The 14,956-nt window shown below is 46.2% G+C and overlaps 1 long non-coding RNA gene across 1 annotated transcript in view; it reads left to right on the forward strand.

Annotated features, from left to right (window-relative positions):
* Nucleotides 1-1,256: 1,256 nt before the first annotated feature.
* LOC146343681 (uncharacterized) overlaps nucleotides 1,257-14,956 on the forward strand; it is a 64,160-nt gene continuing 50,460 nt past the window's right edge. Inside the window, exon 1 of the long non-coding RNA XR_014792563.1 lies at nucleotides 1,257-1,368. This is a non-coding gene — a long non-coding RNA (uncharacterized LOC146343681). The remainder of the gene's footprint in view (nucleotides 1,369-14,956) is intronic.

Below are 14,956 nucleotides of genomic sequence, written 5' to 3' on the forward strand. Positions count from 1 at the left end.
TGCATCACTCACCTGACGGCGTGCAGGGGACACCCCGCAGGACAAACCCCGCCTTTATCTCCAATCAGCGTTGAGTGCCGGGGGGGGCAGGGGATCACCATTTTAATTTCCTTTGACATTGTGTGATTCCAGGGCGTTGTAGGGATTTTAAAAAAACACAGTGCTGCTCAGTACTCAGCACTGGCTCAAAGCATTGCTGCTCACAGGTGGGGCCACCAGGTGTTCCCACTGAGGTAGGAGGGTACCTGCTATCAGGCACTTTGGAGAAGGCCCTTTCAAACCTGGCGGTGGCCATGATCAGGAAATGGGTGGTTCTTATTTCTGGGAGGAAATCGGGCTTGGGAGACATGGGTCATCAGATGCACATCCCCCAACATTAACTGTCAGCATAAGGGCAATGTGCAGGTATAACCCTCAGCACCATATGGTTGGAGGGCAGGTTGAGAGGAAGTCATCACACCCATTTGACAGTTGTAGGGAGTGATAGAAAGCCTGCCCTCTTCTTGGTGTCAGGGGAGGGCAGCCACAATGCGTTGGTTTCCCAGTATGGCCTGGAAATGTGGCCTTCACATCACCCTTGTGACCATGGGGTTGAACATATGAAAACCTAGCATTTTGGATTCATCCTCAATGTATACCCATGCATTAATCAATGCACTGAGTATACGGAGAAGTCTTTAAGATGGGACAGCAGGATTCTCAAGGTTGGATCCCAATCCTGCAAAATCACATGATGTCCTCAGCAAGCAGTGGTGGGTGGGGCTGCTGTCAAGAATTAGCCACATTTCTTCACCATAGTTTGTCACTGCTCCTTTTATATCATTCCATCAAAGTTGTCAAGGTACCGCAGGAACATAATTAGATACTCAAAAGGTTTCTCTTTGGAATTCCTGTAAATTGTGGGGAGAAATAATGAAGAGTGTCTAGAATTGGATATACCCTTGACACACATTTGCCATCCCAAGATAAGAAATTCCTTACTTAGAACTATCTTGGTGGCCTCTCACTACCTCTTGGGCATCAGTTGGCCCTCACTAATTTTTGCCCTTTCACTTACTGGACCTCCAAAGTTTCTTGTTTTCCCAAATGGCTACACTTAACAGTGCAATCCTATGCATGTTTATTCAGAAATAAGTCCCACTCTACTCAGTGGGACTTACTCCCAGGTAAGTGTGCATAGCATTGCAGCCTTTTGGGTGGCTTGCAGTAAAATTTGTAAGTGATGGTTAATGATTATACTGTATGTTGCCGTCATTACCCATTGACATTTTTAGTGTACTGGTAATGTCTTAGAGAATGCTCCATTGTAGCTTCAATAAATGCCAGGAATGGATCGTGGATCAGCTGGAAGACCTGAGCTAGGAGGTGGTGAGTCACAATCCCTGATATATGCGCCAGAGCATTTGCAAGGCTAGTCCCCTCCGTGGAAAATTCAGGTTTGGGTCTTTTCACCCTGTGACCAGCTTGTAATAATGGTGGCATGAATCTACTCCTGCACCTGAAATGACTTTCCTAATATCTCAAAATTTCCCGTGCTTAACCTGTAAAAATATAAGGGTAGTTTTCACGAACACGAGATTACATCAGTAAAACTGTCCCAGGACTAGGAACGGGAGAACCAGGGAGGTTCACTGAACTTCACTTCAATGCTCGCTCCCATTTTCATCTGTGATCTGTTTATTGGTTCATTAGAACTGAGCAAGTATGCATTTTGAATGGGAAAATTGTGCACTTTTTTCAAAGGCGTGCAGTTTCCCTCACTGACTGAACATGCTCTTTTTAAAAAATGCACTTTTGGGGAGGGGGGAATGTGCATTTCAAACTGTGCATTTAAAAAACAAAAAAATACACATTTCTCGAATGCAATCACAAGTTCGGCAATGTGCAAAGGGTTTTTTTGAAAAAATGTGCTTGCATTTGTGTCCAGGGTTGCAAACGAGGTGTGTTTGGATGATTTGCAAACTAAAATATAATCCTCATTCCTCCCTACCCTGAACTGTTGCAGTTGCAGGTGGAAGGTCAGATATTTGAATGCTACAGCAACAAATCCTGCTTTCAAGCTAGAGTGTGCGGGTGGTTGGGCTAGTTTCCATTGGGAAGGAGTTCCAAACATGCTTTTCCTCACCTACAGTCTGAAGTGAAGCCATAGTTTACCTATGTGTTCTGCTGCTTTTGTAGACTATTTCATATTTCACCTTCCAAACTTTGTTAGTTTGGGCTAGTTAGTTTAGTTAGGGCACAATCCTATGCATGTTTGACAGAGAAAAGGCCTGCAACTCCCAGTATGCCCCAACCAGCATTAGTTTGGACTTTGTTAGACTAGTTCATATTTGACCTTCCAAACTTTGTTAGTTCATATTTCACCTTCCAAACTTTGTTTAAAAACTCTTCTGCTTTCTAATACCTTCCTAATTCTGTCAGCAGAACAGACAGAATGAAAAGTTAAGGTTCAAACTACAGGCATGTGGGGAATGCAGGGTTTAAATACTATTTGTTCAACTAATTCTTTAAATAAAAGAAAAGACTGTAGTACTATTTCCTAGCACCAGATATTTCCAGTGTACAACCTCTTTTAAGAGCTAGCCCCTTTTCTGAGAATTTAAACACAGATGTGTGTGTGTGTTTAAAAAAACAAACCTGAGTTTATTTGACTTCCCACTTCCTCTGAAAAAGGGCATTTTAGAATGTGAAGTGTGGAAGCAATCGAGAAAATGTCATTCAACTCTAATAGAGAAGAGATGCTCTTTTATCCCCTTGCTGATAATAGACAACAGCAATTCATGTTTCAAACTATGTATGCTATGGAAACAATTAAAAACACTTCCAGACAGCAACCATAACACGCAGAGCACCTCACCATATGGGATTGCCTATAGTGGGTAAAAGATTTCCACATCACCTCTGGTAACATTCAATATTTCGGGTGCACCAAGAGCTTCCATGTAACAAGAGCGGCGCATATGGTGTGTGGGGCTCTCACATGTTGCAGCTACTGCATGAAGCTGCCACTGGTCTGCAGCATTTCCAGTCACTTCCATATCATAACTATTAATGTAAGGACTGGGCTTCAGAGTACATTGATTACAACTTCTGGAGTTCCTAGTTCACTGTCTGGGATGCCTGCAGAGGTTGCCCCACCAGGCAGAGGTTGGGCTAAGAAAACCAAACTAGTTTCTGCAAAACTCAGGGAACACTTTTTCTGAGCCAGTTACAAGACAAACCAGATCCCATTGCTATCCTGGCCTGATGTTATCAGCATAATGGGGCACGATCCCTCCCTCTTAACCCATCTGGTGATCATGCAACATCCTTCCTCCCAACCCCCTTTCTCCCCTGCCTTTGCTTGCTTCTGCTTCATTGGTGGCAGCGGGAGGTCAGGAGGGAGGACTTCCTGCCCCCCCCCCGCACTCCTGGCACCTAGCTCACAGCTGTAGCAATGTGCCAAAGCACTAGAAGGCAGAGCACTTCCCATTCCTTCCGCCCCCTGCCGCAAGATAAACGGGTGAGTGGCTGAGAGGAGTTAAACTTTCCCCGCCTGGTTGTAATGGAGCTGGAGAAGAACTCTCAGGACAACTATGCTCATCTTATATTTAGTATTTCAGGTTAACAAGATCTTTATTATGGAATTATGAACTTCACAAGGCTAAACATATAACTGGACTGCAAGCATGGGAAACAGCGCCGGGGAAGAAGAAAAGAGAAGTTGATGAATTGTTCATCTTATTGCTATATGGCAAGTGCGGGGGGGACCTCAGGCCAGGGGCCAAATGCAGCCCTCCTGGGTCCCAACTGAGTCCGCTGGGGTTTCCCAGATGGTTACACCCCCTTTCCCCCAACCACCAACTGTTTGGTGGTTCCCAGCTTTTGTGCAGTTTCTTCCCCATTCCAAATGGTTGAAATGCTTCTCCTAAGGTTTAGTTACGAGCAATAAGAGCTTTAGGGGGCACTCCTATGGCCATAGGATTTTTTGTTTTCTGGGAACCAACCTCAGAGCCGGCACTCTGAGGTTGGTTCCCAGGAAAAAACCCTCCCTGCCGCCTCATAGGCGGTGTTGTTCATCCTTGGCTCCACGCTTGTAAGAGCAGCATAGAGCAGGGGAAAAGGGGGCGTCCTGGGGGCAGGGAGGGGAGAGGATGGCGGAAGCACCCTTACAATGCTCCCTATGCACCATCTGGCCTTCCCCCCCCCCCCCGCCGCTCCAAGGCACCCTGGCTAGACAGCCAAAATCAGCTGCAAATGCAGGGCGCCCGGAGTGCAGAGGAGAAGATCCCTTTCACTCACCCTTCATTGGATAGTCAGTCGCCTCCAAGTTTGGAGGTGGCTGATTATCCCCATAGGATTTTGCCCTTAAGCATTAATATGCTGGTACTTTGCCCCCGCCCCTTTGTACTTTGCCCCACCCACTTTTCCTTCAGCCCCACTATCACCGGAATGATGATAGTGAGAGCTTCTCTGAAGTTGCATTTGGCCCTCACACTGAGGTTCCCCACTCCTGTGATATGGACTCCACCACCTAAGCTGACCCCACAATTTCCAGGGTCTGCTGAGAGGCTGGCTAGAAGATCAGTGAAGAGCCCACACTGATGCTGCATGGCTTATAGGGAACTGAATCATCACAGCCAAGAGCCGATAGACATCCAGTGTGGGCATGCCCTTTATATATCCTGGCTGGTCCCTTTAAGATCTCACAGATTATTAATCAATTCACTCAAGCTTCCTTTCCTCCTTAACGTACCTGGAATGGATGGTCCTACGTTAGGCAGGATCAATTGTAAAAAGTGGAATTAGTCATTCTAAATCATGCAGCTGTGGTCGAAGGGAGCTCCTTTAAAAAAATCATTAAACAATCATGTATTCCTATTGATTTATTCAAAATACCTTGAAGGGAAGCAGATTAAACACAAGGCAAAAAGTAAACTAATGCAGATTAAATGGATGAAGGATGGGCTGATGGTTCCCCAGGCAGTTTTTGTACTAATGAGAGGAAAATTATATGTACACTATTACCAGGATAAAAGGGTCTATTAGAGGTCTTTTGCTTGACATATTTATGTATTTCAAATACTAAGTAGCACAGTGAATTAGGTTTACTCCAGGCATTTGTTATTTTTATTGCATCTCCAAGTAATAAACAGAGTTTGTCGTCAAGGGCAATGTGATGCTTTCTTCAGTAGGAGGATCTGCACAGCAGAGTGTCTCGGGTAGCATTCCCAACCTGGTGCCCTTCAGATGTGTTGGATTACAACTCCCAGCATCCCCCCAGCCAGCATGGAATGCTGGGAGTTGTAGTCCAACACATCTGGAAGGTGCCAAGTTGGGGAAGGCTGCTCTAGAGCATCCAGGCCTGCTTACAGTATTTGAAGGAGTTTATTAGCAATGCAAGTGCATCCTCTTTATACTGAACATTGCCCTTGTAAAATCTGCACACAGGGTCTATACAAAGTGGGGAAAAGTAAGTGGATCCACACTGCACACAAGCTGCTTTCTCTGATGTTGTTGTTGTTCTTCCACTTTTGATGGATTCTCAAGTGGGATCCGTTGCAAAGCCACATGACTAATAGACTAATATGCCAACTAGAATGCCTTTTCCATTCAGCTTCCTCTTCATGGAACACATCATCGCTGATAGCTCAGTGGAAGGTCAAAGCCTGTGTAAATTAGGAAACAGGAAAATTGTGATTTTGCACAAAATACTTCTTTAATTGCTCCTTAGATACAGAAGAAGTATCTGACTTCCAGACTTCTGCAACTGCAATACTATGGAACACCAGTACACCCAGAATGACCCTCTGTCACACCAGACACTGCACCAACTCATACAAACAGAGGCCAAGGACTAGCTTATCTTTTCGTTTACTAGCGTGCTTGTTTATTTTCTGCATTTATATCCTGCCTTCCTTTTTTGTATTAAACCTCCTTCCCTTCCCAAGGCAGCTATCAACAGAAGCAATAAAAGTACAGTTGGTCTCAACCATGTGCCTTTTCTTCTCCAGCTAGGAAGTCTAGCTTGTGCTGATAGGTGCTTCTGCTCTCTAGGATGGGTTGCGTCGTGGCAGTTGATCCCATAAGCCAGATGGAAGAGGCTTGACTAAGGGTCACCAGGTGGAAGCTGAACTGAATTCTTCCATGTGGCAGCTGTCACCATGTATTGAGCTTTCCCTGTGGAGAGGCCTACCTTGTTGACTGGTCAACGTTCTCTGTGAACTACAAACATTCAACATTTAAAAAAGAAAGATGTTGTAGAGAAAATAGGCCAGTAGTAACAATACTCAGCATTTGTATCATGCTTTAGGAGGGTGTGTCCTATTTTAAAGGGCACAGTCCTATATTTGAAGGCATCCTCTATTTGAAGGGCTGTCCAGTCCCATGTCTAGTTGAAATATTAAATATATAAGAACCACAAGGGAGAGCAGAACAATTAGCACCTGGACAGCAGAATGAGCAGGCACACAGATCACTTGGTCACATTCTTCCCCACTATGGTGAAGTGAATTGCATTTTATTTAAATTATAGTAATTATTTCTAAATTTGAATATATCCTTATAAATTAGCATATGCAAATGTTATGCTAACCTTTTGCTGATGCATTTCCTCCTTTTTTGGCGATGCATAAATGGCCACATTGAGCTTTAGGAAATAGTGCTTCCCATACATTATTGCATCCAGGAGGTCCACTTGGTTCATTCTTTAGTGGCATTTGGCTGCCATTTGAAGACCTTGCTGTTGATGTACTATGATGTATTACCCCCCCTTGTTGAGGTTTTTTTTTATTTTTGTTGTTTAATGTTCTGTGTTCTATTGTGGTTTTATGGTTTTAGTATTTCTTCTCCAGCTGTTTTATATTTTGTTGATGACTTGGGTGCTTAAAAAAAACAAGACTGAGAACTAGTTTATAAATATCTTAATTTCTTAATAAATTACTTCAGTAGAAGAGGGTGAAAGTGTCCACCCACTGAGACTGAAGTCAATGCTTCCCCAAAACTGCTTCATCTGACCTCGGTGACAACAGTATGTAGCCAACTCTGACTGGCTAGGTATCATTATGACATCATCCCTTTAACTACGTGATTCTTGATTAGCTGGAACTCCCTGTGTGACTAATCCCAGGAAGAAGAGCCAATATTTTGTGTGTGTGTGTGTGTGTGTGTGTGTGTGTGTGTGTGTTTTAACAGCACCAAAGCAACAGCAGATCGAGGAAAAAGCGGCAGCAAACAAGCATGGAAAAAAGGTGAACATTCTCAGCATTAGCAGGACTGGAAAATATTTCAGGCCATTGAAAGCCCTGAAAAACTAAATGGGCAAACATTCAGCACAGACTTATAAAGAGCTACACAAAGCATCTCTCTTATACATTGATTCCTTGGAATCTCAGAAAATTACTCAACTAGACAAATGTGACCGTATCAAAATCCCACAGTCTGAAACAAACTCCTTTAAAAAGAAACAGTGGCAATCTGCTGACAGTCAAAGGAAAGAAACGGCAATGAAAATGTGGTGAATTACCCTACAGCCATTGAGGCTGCTCCCATTTGTGGGACGAGCCAGTAATGCCAATTTGCATGTCTAGAATTTTAGTCAAGTGGGCCCCGTCCTGGAAACTTTCCTTCCCTGTGGAGAATTGACTCCATTCACCACTGTTCTTTCTCAGAGCTTTTCTGTTCGCATTCCTTTGGAAGATTACTGAGTTATTAAATAAACACTTTTGAAATTATTTTCTTAAAGAACCTGTTCCAACATTCCCTTAAAAAATACTCCAACATTTTTCAGAACCTTCTGTTCAAAACTGCTGCATTTAACTGGAAACACATAGATTGTTTCACTCATTCTTTTCAATAGTTTGTTGCTGTTGTTCAGTCGTTCAGTCGTGTCCGACTCTTCGTGACCCCATGGACCATAGCACGCCAGGCCTTCCTGTCCTGCGCTCTCTCCCGGAGTGGGCTCAAGTTCATATTAATTGCATCCGTGATGCTATCTAGCCATCTCATCCTCTGCCGTCCCCTTCTCCTTTTGCCTTCAGTCTTTCCCAGCATCAGGGTCTTTTCCAGGGAGTTTTCTCTTCGCATTAGGTGGCCAAAATATTGGAGCTTCAGCTTCAGTATCTGTCCTTCCAATGAGCACTCAGGGTTGATTTCCTTTAGGATGGACTGATTTGACCTCCTTGCAGTCCAGGGCACTCGTAAGAGTCTTCTCCAGCACCACAGTTCGAAAGCATCAATTCTTCGGCGCTCATTCAATTTGTTGTTGTTGTTGTTCAGTCGTTCAGTCGTGTCCGACTCTTCGTGACCCCATGGACCATAGCACGCCAGGCCTTCCTGTCCTGCGCTCTCTCCCGGAGCGTGCTCAAGTTCATTTTCATTGCATCCGTGATGCTATCTAGCCATCTCATTCTCTGCCGTCCCCTTCTCCTTTTGCCTTCAGTCTTTCCCAGCATCAGGGTCTTTTCCAGGGAGTTTTCTCTTCGCATTAGGTGGCCAAAATATTGGAGCTTCAGCTTCAGTATCTGTCCTTCCAATGAGCACTCAGGGTTGATTTCCTTTAGGATGGACTGATTGGACCTCCTTGCAGTCCAGGGGTCTCGTAAGAGTCTTCTCCAGCACCACAGTTCGAAAGCATCAATTCTTCGGCGCTCAGCCTTCCTTATAGTCCAGCTCTCACAGCCATACATTACTACTGGGAAAACCATAGCTTTGATTAGACGGACCTTTGTCGGCAAGGTGATGTCTCTGCTTCTTACTATGCTGTCTAGGTTGGCCATAGCTTTCCTCCCAAGGAGCAAGCGTCTTTTAATTTCATGGCTACAGTCACCGTCTGCGGTGATCTTGGAGCCCAAGAAAGTAAAATCTGTCACTGCTTCCATTTCTTCCCCTTCTATATGCCAGGAATTGATGGGGCCAGATGCCATGATCTTCGTTTTTGTAATGTTGAGTTTCAAACCAGCTTTTGCACTCTCCTCTTTCACCCTCAACAAGAGGCTCTTGAGATCCTCTTCGCTTTCTGCCATTAGGGTGGTATCGTCTGCATATCGGAGGTTGTTGATAATTCTCCCAGCAATCTTAATTCCGACCTGATTCCTCCAACCCGGCATTTCTCATGATGTACTCTGCATATAAGTTAAATAAGCAGGGTGACAATATGCAGCCTTGTCGTACTCCTTTCCCAATTTTGAACCAATCGGTTGTTCCATGTCTGGTTCTGACTGTTGCTTCTTGACCCTCGTACAGGTTTCTCAGGAGACAGGTAAGGTGGTCTGGTACTCCCATCACTTTAAGAATTTGCCACAGTTTGTTGTGATCCACACAATCAAAGGCTTTAGCGTAGTCAATGAAGCAGAAATAGACGTTTTTCTGGAATTCTCTTGCTTTCTCCATGATGCAGCGAATGTTGGCGATTTGATCTCTAGTTCCTCTGCCTCTTCGAAACCCAGCTTGTACTTCCGGTAGTTCTCGGTTCACATACTGCTGAAGCCTAGCTTGTAGGATTTTGAGCATCACCTTGCTGGCATGTGAAATGAGCGCAATTGTGCGGTAGTTTGAACACTCTTTGGCGTTGCCCTTCTTTGGAATTGGAATGTAAACTGACCTTTTCCAGTCTTGTGGCCACTGTTGAGTGTTCCAGATTTGTTGGCATATTGAATGCAGCACTTTAACAGCATCATCTTTTAGGATTTTAAATAGCTCGGCTGGAATACTGTCATCTCCGCTAGCTTTGTTGTTACTAATGCTTCCTAAGGCCCACTTGACTTCACTCTCTAGGATGTCCGGCTCAAGTTCAGTGACCGCACTATCATGGCTATCAGGGACATTCAGATCTTTCCTGTATAGTTCTTCTGTGTATTCTTGCCACCTCTTCTTAATCTCATCTGCTTCTGTGAGGTCCCTGCCTTCTTTGTCCTTTATCATGCCCGTCTTTGCACAAAACGTTCCCTTGAGATCTCCAATTTTCTTGAAGAGATCTCTAGTCTTTCCCATTCTGTTGTTTTCCTTGATTTCTTTGCATTGTTCATTTAAGAAGGCCTTCTTGTCTCTCCTTGCTATTCTCTGGAACTCTGCATTCAGTTGGGTATATCTTCCCCTTTCTCCCTTGCTTTTCGCTTCCCTTCTTTCCTCAGCTACTTGTAAAGCCTCATCAGACAGCCACTTGGCTTTCTTGCATTTCTTTTTCTTTGGGATGGATTGAGTTGCTGCCTCCTGAACAATGTTACGGACCTCCGTCCAGAGTTCCTCAGGCACTCTGTCTATCAGGTCTAATCCCTGAAATCTATTCCTCACCTCCACTGTATATTCATCAGGGATATGATTTAGGTCATACCTGAACAGTTTAGTGGTTTTCCCGACGTTCTTCAATTTAAGCCGAAATTTTGCAAGAAGCAGCTCATGATCTGAACCACAGTCAGCTCCAAGTCTTGTTTTTACTGACTGTATGGAGCTTCTCCATCTTTGGCTGCAAAGGACATAATCAATCTGATTTCGATATTGACCATCTGGTGACGTCCATGTGTAGAGTCGCCTCTTGTGCTGTTGGAAAAGAGTGTTTGCTATGATCAGCATGTTCTCTTGGCAAAACTCTATTAGCTTTTGTCCTGCTTCATTTTGTACACCAAGGCCATGCCTTCCTGTTATCCCGGTGATTTCTTGACTTCCTACTTTAGCATTCCAATCCCCTATGATGAAGAGGACATCTTTTTTTGGTGTTAGTTCTAGAAGGTGTTGTAGGTCTTCATAGAACCGATCAACCTCAGCTTCTTCGGCCTCAGTGGTTGGGGCATAGACTTGAATTACTGTGATGTTGAATGGTTTGCCTTGGATTCGTACTGAGATCATTCTATCATTTTTAAGATTGTACCCCAGTACTGCTTTTCCCACCCTTTTGTTGACTATGAGTGCTACTCCATTTCTTCTAAGGGATTCTTGCCCACAATAGTAGCTATGATGGTCACCTGAATTAAATTCGCCCATGCCTGTCCATTTTAGTTCGCTGATTCCCAAGATGTCAGTGTTCAATCTTGCCATCTCACGTTTGAGCACCTCCAGCTTACCTTGATTCATTTACCTTACATTCCAGTTCCTAAACAATATTGTTCTTTACAGCATCGGATTTTCTTTTCACCACCAGACACATCCACAGCTGAGTGTCCTTTCGGCTTTGGCCCAGCCGCTTCACTCTTTCTGGCGCTACTTGGAAATACCCTCTGCTCTTCCCCAGTAGCATATTGGACACCTTCCGACCTGAGGGGCTCATCTTCCGGCGTCATCTCTTTTAGCCTTGTGATAGGTTCCATGGGGTTTTCTTGGCAAGAATACTGGAGTGGGTTGCCATTTCCTTCTCCAGTGGACCACATTTTGTCAGAACTCTCTGCCATGACCTGTCCGTCTTGGGTGGCCCTGCACGGCATAGCTTATGGCTTCACTGAGTTACGCAAGCTCCTTCGCCACAACAAGGCAGTGATCCATGAAGGGGACTCATTCAATAGTTTACAGCTATTCTTTGTTCGTTTGTTTTTCATATTTATATGCCCAACCTCAATTAGCCCTCAAAGCAAAATAGAATTGCTAAAATAGAATTAAAATACAGTTAAGACAAGGCTGGCATACAGTATCAATGCAGCAGCATCAATGCTAAAGCCAGTTAGTGCTCAACTGTTGAATGGCTACCAGGCATACAGCTGTTAAAGGCAACGGAACCCTAACAGAAGAATAGGTAGCAACCTTAAGGGGCAATCCTATGCATATTTAGCCTGAAAACATGCATACACATGCATAGGTGTGCGCCCTAAGGGTGCAATCCTATGGAGATTGTTATCAGCCTCCGAGCTCGGAAGCTGACGAATACTTAATGCAGGGTGGCTGGAGCATGGAGGCGATCCTTGCCTCCGTGCTCTGGCCACCCTAGACAAGCAATTTCGCCTGTCTAGCCAGGGAGCTTCGGCCTAGGCGGGGGGGAGGCCATGTAGTGCAGAGGAAGCTACGTAAAGCAGCCTCCACAGTCTCCTCGCCTTCCTGCCCCACAGGAATGCCTCCTTTCCAGTCTTCTTGCCCTGTTTCTGAGTGTGGAGACATAGCTGGCATGAAGAGAACTGCGCCAGCTACGAGGGGGTGAGGGGGGCTCTGCCCTGGCTCTGCCCTTGGTTCCCAGAAACCGAAAAATTCTGTGGCCCTCTAGACAGTGTGTAGTGGCCTTAAGATTGCTCCCTGCATGTGATTCCAAACACTCCGCTTGCAAATTCACAATATTAGGATTGCACCATTGCAAGGGCTTTTCTATGCATTATTTTGCAGCAAACCCAGTTTGCAATAGAACTATCTATCTATCTATCTATCTATCAATCAATCATCTATCTATTGTATTAATTGCCCATCTGGCCAGTCACCCAGCCACTCTGGGCGATGTACAATAATAAAAACAGTTTACACAATAAAATTCAACATTAAAAACATCACATTTCTAAAATTACCTTAGCCCACCCCAAATGCCTGCCTGAACAACCACGTTTTTAATGCATGGCGGAAGCACATTAAAGAGGGGGAATGGCGGAGTTCTCTAGGGAGGGAGTTCCACAGAGTGGGGGCCACCACAGAGAAGGCCCTCTCCCTCGTCCTCACCAGCCTAGCTGTCCTGGCTTATTGGACAGAGAGAAGGCCATCCAAGGCTGATCCTGTTGAGCAGCCTATCTGGTGTTGCTGGAGGCGTTCCTTGAGATAGGCTGGGCCGGAGCCATATAGGGTTTTAAAGGTCAAAACCAACACCTTGAATTTGGCCTGGAAAACAACTGGTAACCAGTGCAACTCCTTCAGCACTGGAGTGATGTGATCTCGCCGGCGGCTCCCTTTAATCAGGCGAGCCGCCATGTTCTGTACCAGCTGCAGCTTCCGAACCGTCTTCAAGGGTAACCTCACGTAGAGCGCATTACAGCAGTCTAAACGAGAGGAGACCAGGGCATGTACTACTGGTGGGAGCAGATGGTTGGGAAGGTAGGGGTGCAGCCGCCGTATCAGATGGAGTTGGTACAGCGCTGTCCGGCTCACAGCTGACACCTGAGCCTCCATGGACAGCTGGGAGTCTAAGATGACCCCCAAGCTGCAGACCTGGTCTTCCAAGGGTAACCGTACCCCATTCAACACCAGGTCAACATCCCCCAACCTCCTCTTGTCTCCCACCAAAAGTACCTCGATCTTGTCAGGGTTCAGCTTCAGCTTATTCCTCCCCATCTCCAGACATTTGGACAGGAATTCTACAGCCAACCTTGGTGAAGATTTGAATGAGAGGTAGAGCTGGATGTCATCCGCATACTGATGACACCGCACCCCAAACCTCCTGATGATAGCCCTCAGCAGCTTCACATAGGTGTTAAATAGCATCTTGGAGAGGATGGAACCCTGTGGCACTCCACAAGTGAGTGGCCATGGGTCCAAAACCTCCTCTCCCAGTGCTACCCTCTGGTACCTGCCAGAGAGGAAGGGCCGGAACTATCATAATACGGTGTCTCCAATGCCCAACCCCTCCAGGCAGTCCAGGAGGATACCGTGGTCAACGGTATCAAAAGCCACTGAGAGGTTGAGAAGAACAAGGAAGGAGCATTCGCCCCTATCCAGAGCCCTCCTCATATCATCCACCAAGGCAACCAAGGCCGTTTCTGTCCCATGCCCAGGCCTGAAGCCCAACTGAAATGGATCTAGATAATCGGCTTCTTCCAAGTGTGCCTTCAACTGCATCGCCACCACCCACTCAATCACCTTGCCCCAAAAAGGCAGATTCGAGAATGGGCGAAAGTTGTTCAGAACTTAGGGATCCAAGGAGGGCTTGTTTAAGAGTGGTCTTATCACTGCCTCCTTGAGGGCTGATGGCATCACTCCCTCCTCAAGGGAGGCGTTCACCACCGCCCTGATCCCCTCACCCAATCTCTCTCTGCAGCCCATAATGAGCCAAGATGGGCAAGGATCAAGTAAGCAGGTGGTCGGCCTTACAGATGAAAGCACCCTGTCCACTTCATCAGAAGGAAGAAGCTGGAACCAATCCCACAAAACCGGTGTGCCACAGACCGCCTCCTGCTCACTAACTGTATCCACAGCGCACAGAATAACACTCCTAATCTGATCAATTTTATCTGCAAAGTGCCTTGCCAAGGCCTCACAGGAGGCCTTAGAATGCTCCAGCGGTTCCGGAACAACTGGACCGACCAGGCGCCGGACCACTTGGAACAGCCTCCTGGGACAGCACTCTGCAGATGTGATAGAGGTAGCATAATATTTCTTTTTTGCTGCCTTCACTGCCACGTGGTAAGCTGAAGATACAGCTCTAGCCCGTGTCTGATCGCCTTTGGAGTGAGACTTCCGCCACTGCCGCTCTAGCTGTCTCACGTCCTGTTTCAGAGCTCATAACTGCGGATTGAACCACGGTGCAGTCCGAGCCCTGTTCAGGGGGAGAGGGCATTTCAGAGCCACCCGATCTAATGCCCCAGTGATTGCGGCATTCCAGCCACCCACCAGGGTCTCGACCAAGAGGCCATTGGCGTGCTCCAGAGAATCCCCAAGCGCATTCAGGAATCCATTTGGATCCATAAGACGCCTGGGGCAGACCATTTTAATGGGTCCTCCACCCCTGCAGAGGGGTTGTGGAACCGAGAAGTCCAAAGTCACCAGATAGTGATCTGACCATGACAAGGAGGTGGTGGATATACCCCCGACTTCCAGATCACTCCCCGCTTCTCCAGAAACAAACACAAGGTCTAGTGCATGACTGGCTACATGGGTGGGCCCAGTTGGAATATGGTGCAGCTCCCAGGAAGCCATGGTCTCCATGAAGTCCTGAGGTGCCCCTGTGAGGACGGCCCCCGAATGTACGTTGAAATCCCCCAGCACCAACAAGTTAGGGGACTGCACACTCACACCAGAGACCACCTCAAGCACCTCAGCCAGGGAGTCAGTCGTGCAGCGGGGTGGACGCTACATGAGCAGAATC

This window comes from Heloderma suspectum, chromosome 5 (genome assembly GCF_057233095.1).
Source record: "Heloderma suspectum isolate Gila_16-S chromosome 5, 16-S_ref, whole genome shotgun sequence".
Taxonomy (NCBI): Eukaryota; Metazoa; Chordata; class Lepidosauria; order Squamata; family Helodermatidae; genus Heloderma; species Heloderma suspectum.